The following is a 9695-nucleotide window of genomic DNA, read 5'->3' as shown; positions in this document are numbered from 1 at the left end:
TCCAATAGCCTTTCTATCAGTATCCTCATTGTAGTTATCATAGCACAGAACTTGCCTCCATTTGCTAGTGTAAGCTTCAATATGTATGTCTTTCTTTTCATTCTTGGTAATTCTTAATTTCCGTGGACCCTGAAGTGTCAGGGAAGTTTTAAAGAAGCCCTCGGTTTCTCAGCAGACGTTTTCTATATTTCTGCTGGAATCAGGTCTTCCTGTGGTTTTTGGTTTTATTTTTTTCAAATCCTCCTAGATCATCCCCATTCATTTGCATATTTATTTATTTATTTAGTCCCATATGACATGAGGGTTCATTTCTTCTGCTGATAGATTTTCTCTTAAATTGAAGGGAACTTTTGACACACAATACATTTCCTTTTGCAGATACTACACACAACTACAACTATTACTGCACTGTTTTTGACAGTGACATCCAATGCACAATGGATTAGTATTGCATGGCTCTAAAGAATGTTTCCTATTTAACCTACAATGTTTTTAACCTCACAAATATTTATTCTGTTCTTTCTTGGGGGATGAATGGTTTACAGTCAACAGTTACATGTCATAGTGTGCACAGGGGTAATTTTTCCCACTTTCCCTGTATTTCTGTACATCATTTGTAACTTTCTTACTGAGGAGAAGGAAACAGTCTTAAATTGAGAGAGCAGGGCCCAAGCAGGAAGAGAGAAAGAGAGACAGCTGCAGTTCAGATTTGATACTAGCCCAGCTTTTCCCTAGCTGGGTAAGTGGTGAGCAGGGGCTCAAAAAGGGGTCCTCGGCTTCCACATAGTTCCCTGGCATCTCCAACAGCTGTGCCTGCAACCCATGTTCCCTTCGTTGTCCATGTAACTTTTGATCTGTTCTAGGCACTTCTGACCTTCATATGCCAGAAACTTAACACTTCTCCCCTCCACCCATGAAACTTTGACCTTTTACTTGAGTGCAAAACAGCAACCCCAATCCACGTTATTTCAGGGAAAATTGTGTGCATCTCTGTGGGGAGGTGTGTGTGTGTGTGTGTGTGTGTGTGTGTGTGTATGTGTACGTAAGTGTGTTTCAGTTATGATTACCGCTGTTGTTAATTTATTCCTGATGCAGGGTCTTAGGAACTGGGTTGTGCTATGGCAAAGGAAGTTTCCACTGCACAAGTGGTTTTTCAAATATGAATGGCACATTGTATATTCTGGACACTGTTGTGCATTCTCCCAGGTGGTCCTCAGATGGGTTCTTTCTTTTGCTATTCCCATGCTGTGTGTAATTTTCTGTGTAGACTCAAAGAGGAGTGGCATGGGGGAGCTCAGCTGCATTCTTCTGTGTGTCCACAAGGTGGCAGCAAAGCCCATAATTGAGTGTAGTGATTCTGTGGAATGAGGAGAACTCTGGGATTTGTGGCCCATGGACAGCAAGGTTGAAATTGACATAGAGTGCCCTAGACATATGTTCTTTCCTTTTGGTGGGGGTGATCCCCCATTTGGCTTTGCAAGTGGAAGGGGTTTCTCTCTTTGTCTGGGATGACTCTACTGGGAGCTTGTGAATCCCTGTGCTCAGCTGCATTGTGCTGGGTGTCCACAAGAGTGCAGCACCAGTGCGGGACTAAGGATCCATGGGGCAAGAGTGGAGACAGTGTTTATGGGTGTGCCCCAAGAGCATGGGCAGCTTAGCTCAGGCAGGCAGTGTCCTAAGGACAGGTCCAGACAGGAGCTGTGTGGGTCGTGTTGGCAGAAGCAGGGCCTTCAGAGGAAGGAAGACAGTCCCCAGGGGCATGTCTAAGAGACCTTGCCCTCTGAGCCTGAGGGGAGGGCCCAGTGTGTATTCATAGAGACAGCTGGCCAATTAGAGAAGAATAACATCACCCTCAGGTGCGTGAACCAAGAGCTGGCCAATGAGAACAGAGGTAAAGTTGTGAGGGCGGGACTCAGAAGGCAGCCTTCTTAAGGAAGCCCGGCAATGGGAGCTCAGAGCTGGTCTTAAAAGGCTGGGCGTGCTTCCAGGATGTGGGAATCAGGGTTCAGCCCAGGGCCCTGCCTTGCAGAAGCTCTCCAGTGTGCATGTGTATAACTCCGTTTATGCCTGTGCGTCTGGAGATGTGTGCCTGTGTGACTGTGAGAGTGTGTGTTTGTGTTTGTTTGCGTGTGTGTATGTGTGTGTTAGGGAGAGAGAGAGAACAACAGAATCACTGTGGCACAGGTGATTTTGTGCAAAACACTTGGCACATTGTGATTTACCGCTCAATATTGACACCATTGTAGCTCTCCTTGGCGATTGGACACTTTTTTTGTTTTCAGATGTAAAAACTCTGAAGAGGGAGAGGTTTTTGCTCTGAGTCTAGCACAAGGAACTAGCAGCTGCCCTGTGTGTGAGGCCAGACTAGGAAACTTGTGGTGCATGTCCATGTGCAGAGTCTCCTGGATGAGTTTCTTCTCGAGCCTCTTTCGCTCGGTCCCCTTGAGCTGCATATAGCTAATAATTTGGAGATTTTACTTTTTTGGACAATTCTTTTCCTGATGCACAGTTTCTCTCCAGGTTTTAGCAATCAATTGTCTGAATGTCATATCTAATCCATTGTAGAAAATGACTACATCAGTGTTTCTCTCTCTCTCTCTCTATGTATATATATATGTAACATGTATCACAGGAGCTATTGCCTTAGCCGGACCAAAAGCGTAGGTGTAAGGGAACGAGTTCATCTACTATTGTTTGGTCGAAAACAGTTCCTGTCTATGTTGAGACACAGCTCTTTCTGGGTTCTTTCTGGGCTTGTAACCTGCTGCCCTGAGCAGTGGACTGAGAGCCTGGAAGCTGAGTACGCAGCCAAACGTGACTGGACAGGCTCATGCCCCTGAATTCTGAGGGGTGCCACAGCTTTCCCCGTTGGCAGTGTTTGGATGATAGATAGTGAGGCATAAGATTGAATAGGGAAATCAGGAGATTTAGACATGATAGTCGCTTTGAATATGCATTCTTGCTTAGCGAGAATCTGGGCTAGCTGGCTTGCCCTGACCAGCTAGGTTTTCTGTACATAAGTTTCAGGTGAGGCTGGCTTCCTTGCAACCCATGCTCTGAGACTACTACAGGTGAGCTCTAAGCACACACAGACACACACAGTCAGACAGACAGACAGACAGACACACACACACACACTACTGTCAGGTCAGGTAGTTCAGTATATGGTGAAGGCTGGGGCTGTCTGGGGTCTGTGGGCATGAGAGCTGCTGCCTTACAATCTCTACAAGCCAGGTTTGATCCTGTCATCAATGAACACAGTTTAGGAGGTTTTTGAATTCTGAGACACTGAAGAGGGAGAAGTTTTTGCCCTGAGGCTTGCACTGGGAACTAGCAGCTGCCCTGTGTGTGTTTCCAGACTAGGAAACTTGTGGTGATGTGGAGAGTCTCATGGATGAGTTCCTTCTCGAGCTTTTTTCGATTCGTCCCATTGGAGCTGCATATAGCTAATGATTTGGAGATTTTATTCCTTTGGACAATGATTTTCCTGATGCACAGTTTCTCTCCGGGATTCAGCAATCAATTGTCTGAATGTCATATCGAATCCATTGTATAAAATGACTATATCAGTGTCTCTCTCTCTCTCTATTTCTCTCTATATATATGTAACTTGTAGAGGTCTGAAAATATTTTTTAGCTAGAGACCTGCACAGCTCTGTATTAGGGTAGTAAATTAAATATACCTGGCTCTTCTGAGCCACAGTCATGAAAGACATCTCACAGAGCCATATCGTTTATATAGGAGAAATAGACATAGTGCAGTTCCCTGCACACAGGACAGGCTGAGGCTGGACCATTCTGTCTCTCTGACTGTCTCTACGTGCCTTCTTCCCTGGGGCCTTACTGGAAGTCAGTGCATGCATCGTGAACTCAGTCATCCTGGTGTTGAAATTTTCCTTTCTTTGCCCTTTGTTTTATTTAGTCTCCTGCACATGGTGTAGTACAGAGGGGAACTGCGGAGACAGCATTGATGCTGCAGGTTCCAGGCATATGTCCATCTGCAGCTGCAGCTGTCCAGGCCCTCTGTGCTTGACTCCCTTTCTCCAGGGTCCTGAGGCTGACACTCAGCCTAAATGCAGCCCTCCTCACCTTCCTGCACAGCGTCCTTGTACTTATTCCATGAGAGACCAGGTCAAGAGAAGTGAAACTCTATCCCCATGGCACACACATTGTGCTTTCCCTCTAATAAGCCAAATGTAAAGGATCTGTGGTACTGATGGGCAAAGCAGTGTCCAGATTTTCCACGCAAAACGGAATCTTCCAGGTTTCTGAAAGAGTGTGTTTTAATGGCTGTGAAATGTCTTTTCCAAGTGCCTCATGGGGTTTTCAAAAATCCTTTTGTAACCTGAAGTTCTTTCTTGTAGCTAGGGAATATTCTCACCTCTGGCCAGAAGGGCTGCCCAACTCGGAGCACAGCTATCTCGGGATCAGGAGGTCTGCCAGCCTGCTAGCTCCTGGAGGGATTCCTGAGTATATCCTCAGGGCCCAAGTGGTAACAGGTGTTTCCAATTGCCTTTATTAGCATCAGCCAGGCCCTCAGGTGAGGTGTGGGCTATGATCTCCACAGGAAGCTACGAATTCACAATGGAGGCATCCATCTTTCTTCTGTCTGTCCATAGCAAGAGCCAGGGGATTTTGTGCTTCCTGCAAGAAGAGCGGCATTGTATGGGACACTGATGCATGCCTACATCTGGGAATCTCTATGAGTGTGATGTGTGGACACCAGGACACCATGATCAGGGATGTGAGGCCACAGGAGCAATTGCCTTAGCCGGACCCAAAGGGTAGGTGTAAGGGACCAGGTTCATCCACTATTGTTTGGACGAACAGAGTTCCCATCTATGTTGAAACACATCTCTTTCTGGGTACTGTCTGTGCTTGTAATCTTCTGTGCTGAGCAGTGGACTGAGAGCCTGGAGGGTGACTAGGCAGCCAAATGTGACTGGACAGGCTCATGCCCCTGAATTCTGAGGGGTGGCCCAGCTTCCCCCTGATGATAGATGTGAGGCATGGGATTGCCCTGAGTCTTGCACTGGGAACTAGCAGCTGCCCTGTGTGTGTTTCCAGACTAGGAAACTTGTGGTGCCTGTCCATGTGGAGAGTCTCCTGGATGAGTTCCTTCTCGAGCTTTTTTCGATTCGTCCCGTTGGAGCAGCATATAGCTAATGATTTGGAGATTATATTCCTTTTGACAATTATTTTGCTGATGCACAGTTTCTCTCCAGGATTCAGCAATCAATTGTTGAATGTCATATCGAAGCCATTGTACAAAATGACTACAACAGTCTCTCTCTCTCTGTATATATATAACATGTACAGGTCTGAAAATATTTTTTTAGCTAGAGACCTGCACAGCTCTGGATTAGGGTAGTAAAGTGGATACACCTGGCCCTTCTGAGACACAGTCATGATAGACATCTCACAGAGCCATATCATTTATCACTCTACAAATCTCTCTTAGCACACAATACAGCTGCCAAAACATCTACTTCAATCTTACTCTTTTTGTCCACCGAGTCCTATCCCAAAACTGTAAATCAAAGAAGAAATAGACATAGTGCAGTTCCCTGCACACAGGACTGGCTGAGGCTGGAAAAGGGAGATGCAATACGCCAGCCTGCATTTGGCTGGAGCATCACTAAAACTACTTCTAATTTGGAGAGGCAAGGGCAGTTTTGGAGTGTGGGCTGCAGGACAAGTGTTTCTTCTCAGAGTGGGCTAAGACCTAGATGTTCTAAGTGTAATCTTTCCTCACAAACATAAAATAACAATGCCACTTGTAAGAAGTATGCATGGGCATGGAGAGTTTGTCTTCAGTGCTCTGACACTGATCAACACAGGGACAGAATTTCTGTCCTTTTCAGTCACTGTCATTCTGTCTCTCAGACTGTCTCTGTGTGCCTTCTTCCCTGGAACCTTCGTGGAAGTCAGTGCATGCATTGTGAACTCGGTCTTCACGGTGTTGAAATTTTCCTTTCTTTGCCCTTTGGATTATTTAGTCTCGTGCATATGGCGTAGTACAGAGGGGAACTGAGTAGACATCGTTCCTGCTGCAGGTAACAGGCATATGTCCATCTACAGCTGCAGCTGTCCAGGCCCTCTGTACTTGACTCCCATTCTCCAGGGCCCTGTGGCTGACACTCAACCTAAATGCAGCCTTCCTCAATTTCCTGCACCGCTTCCTTGTCCTTATTCCATGAGAGCCCAGGTGAAGAGAAGTGAAACTCTATCCCCGTGGCACACACATTGTGCTTTACTTCAATTAGCCAAATGTAAAGGATCTCTGGTAATGATGGCCACACCAGTGTCCAAATTTTCGACGCAAACCGGAAGCTTCCAGATTTCAGAAAGAGGGTGTTTTGATGGCTCTGAAATGTCTTTTCCAAGTGCCTCATGGGGTTTCAAATCCTTTTGAAACCTGAATTTCTTTCTTGTATCTAGGGAATATTCTCACCTCTGGCCAGAAGGCCATCGCAACTAGGACCACAACTATCCAGGGGTCAGGAGGTCTGTCAGCCTGCTAGCTCCTGGAGGGTTTCCTGAGTATGTCCTCAGGCTCCATGTGGTAATAGGTGTTTCCAATTGCCTTTATTAGCAGCATCCAGGCCCTCAAGTGAGGAGTGGGGCTGTGATCTGCACTGGAAACTCCTAATTCAGCCAATGGAGGCATCCATCTTCTTTTTGTCTCTCCATAGCAAGGGCCCGGGGAGTTTGTGCTTCCTGCAAGCAGAGCAACATTGTATGGGAAACTCATGCATGCCTACTTCTGGGATTCTCTCTGAGTGTGATGTGTGGACACCAGGACACCATGATCAGGGATTGTGAGGCCACAGGAGCAATTGCCTTAGCCGGACCCAAAGGGGATGTGTAAGGGGCTGGGTTCATCCACTATTGTTAGGTCAATCACAGTTCCCATCTATGTTGAAACACAGCTCTTTCTGGGTTCTTTCAGGGCTTGTAATCTGCTGTCCTGAGCAGTGGACTGAGATTCAGGAGGCTGAGTAGGCATCCAAAAGTGACTGCCTACTCATTCTCTTGCCCCTGAATTCTGAGGGGTGCCCCCGTTTACCCTGTTGTCAGTTTTTGGATGATAGTGATGCATGGGATTGAATCGGGAACTCAGGAGAGGGAGACATGAGAGTCCCTGTGCATATGCATTCTTGCTTAGCGAGAATCTGGGTGAGCTGACTTGCCCTGTCCAGCTAGGTTCTCTGTACATAAGTTGCAGGTCAGGCTGTCTACCTTGACACCCATGGTCTGAGACTACTATAGTTGAGCTCTGAGCACACACAGACACACACAGACATACAGACAGACACACACTCACACACACATTACTGTCAGGTCTGGTAGTACAGCATATGGTTAAGGATGGGGCTGTATGGGGTCTGTGGGCATGAGATCTGCTGCCTTACAATATCTACAAGCCAGGTTTGAACCTGTCATAAATGAACACAGTGCAGGAGGTTTTTGACTTCTGGTCACTTTCCAACTCATCTATTTCTTTTCTCTCCTTCTCTGTCTCTGACTCTCACAGGCTCTCACTCACTCTGTCTGCACTCAGTAATATTTTACTTGTATCCTTATTTTATTGACAGGCCCAGATATACAAAGAGAGTTGCCAGAGCATTGCTGAGCTCTGGCTTGTTGTGTTGGTGATTTCACCTAGGCTACTGGAGCCACATCTTTGTAAGTTGCTCTGACACAAGCCATATTGTGTCTCCTCATATCCATGGCAGTATCTCTCCGACTTTAGAATAAACATATACATCCATATATATATATATATATATATATATATATATATATATATATATATATATATGGATGTTATTTTTAGAATTGTCGACCTATGTAATTGATCTTTATCGGAATTAACACATTTATAACAGCTTCCTTTTTCATTAATAATTGTCCACCTAGTTGGAGCAGTATTAAATACAATTATAAATAATAGAACCTTCCAGTAGCATTTCTAATAGCATTTCTATCAGCATCCTTATTGTAATTATCATAGTACAGAACTTGCCTCATTTCTCTAGTGTAAGCTTCAGTACATATGAGTTTCTTTTCATTCTCCTGAAATTTTAATTTCCCTGGACTCTGAAGTGTCTCGGAATTTTTGAAGCAGTCCTCTGTTTCTCAGCAGATGGTTTTCATTTTCTGCTGCAATCAGGTTCTTGTGCTTTTTGTTTTTTTTCAAATTCTCCTAGATCATCCCATTTATTTGCATATTTATTTATTTATTTAGTCCTATATTACATGAGGGGTCATTTCTTCTGCTTGATAGATTTTTCTCTTATAATTGAAGGGTAGTTTACACTCACAATACATTTCGTGTTGTAAATACTACACATATATGGTGAAGGCTGTGGTGGTCTGGGTTTTGTGGACTTGAGACTTCTGCCTTACAATCTCTACAACCCAGGTTTGAACCTGTCATGTATGAACACAGTGTGGGAGGTTTTTGACTTCTGGTCTCTTCTATTTCTCTTCTTGCCTTCTCTGTCTCTAACTCTCACAGGCTCTCACTCACTCTGTCTGCACCCATTAATATTTTACTTATACATTATTTTACTGACAGGCCCAGATATACAAAGGTAATCACCAGGACACTGCTGATCTCTGGCTGTTTTTTGGTGATTTCACCTAGGTTTCTGGAACCTCAGCTTTGTAAGTCTCTCTGGCACAAGCCATACTCTGTCTCCTCATAGCCATGCCAGTATCCCTCAGAGTCTATAATAAAGATACACTTACATATATGTACATATATATACATATATATCAGTCATAGAATTGTTGACCTTTCTATCTGATCTTAATGCAGAATTACCACATTTATAACAGCCTCCTTATTCTTAAATAATTGGTCACATAGTTGGAGCAGGATTCACTACAATTATAAATTATAAGCCTTGCAGGAGCATTTCCAATAACCTTTCTATCAGTATCCTCATTGTAATTATCATAGCACAGAACTTGCCTCCATTTTCTAGTGTAAGCTTCAATATGTATGGCTTCCTTTTCATTCTTGGGAATTCTTAATTTGCCTGGACCCTGAAGTGTCAGGGAAGTTTTGAAGCCGCCCTCAGTTTCTCAGCAGACATTTTCTATATTTCTGCTGTAATCAGATCTTCCTGTGGTTTTTGTTTTTATTTTTTTCAAATCCTCCTAGATCATCCCCATTCATTTGCATATTTATTTATTTATTTAGTCCCATATCACATGAGGGGTCATTTCTTCTTCCTGATAGATTTTCTCTTATAATGGAAGGGAACTTTTGACACACAATACATTTCCTTTTGCAGATACTACACGCTACTACAACTATTACTGCACTGTTTTTGACAGTGACATCCAATGCTTAATGGATTAGTATTGCATGGATCTAAAGAATGTTCACTATTTAACCTACAATGTTTTTAACCTCACAAATATTTATTCTGTTCTTTTTTGGGGGATGAATTGTTACAGTCAACAGTTACATGTAATAGTGGGAACGGGGGTAATTTTTTCCACTTTCCCTGTATTTCTGTACATCATTTGTAACATTCTTACTGAGGAGAAGGAAACAGTCATAAATTAAGAGAGCAGGCCCCAAGCAGGAAGATAAACAGAGATACAGCTGCAGTTCTGATTTGACACTAGCCCAGCTTTTCCCTAGCTGGGTAAGTGGTGAGCAGGGGCTCAAAACG

The sequence above is a fragment of the Erinaceus europaeus genome (genome assembly GCF_950295315.1).
Source record: "Erinaceus europaeus chromosome 6 unlocalized genomic scaffold, mEriEur2.1 SUPER_6_unloc_10, whole genome shotgun sequence".
Taxonomy (NCBI): Eukaryota; Metazoa; Chordata; class Mammalia; order Eulipotyphla; family Erinaceidae; genus Erinaceus; species Erinaceus europaeus.
The sequence above is the reverse complement of the archived record's forward strand: the minus strand, read 5'-3'. Positions refer to the sequence as shown.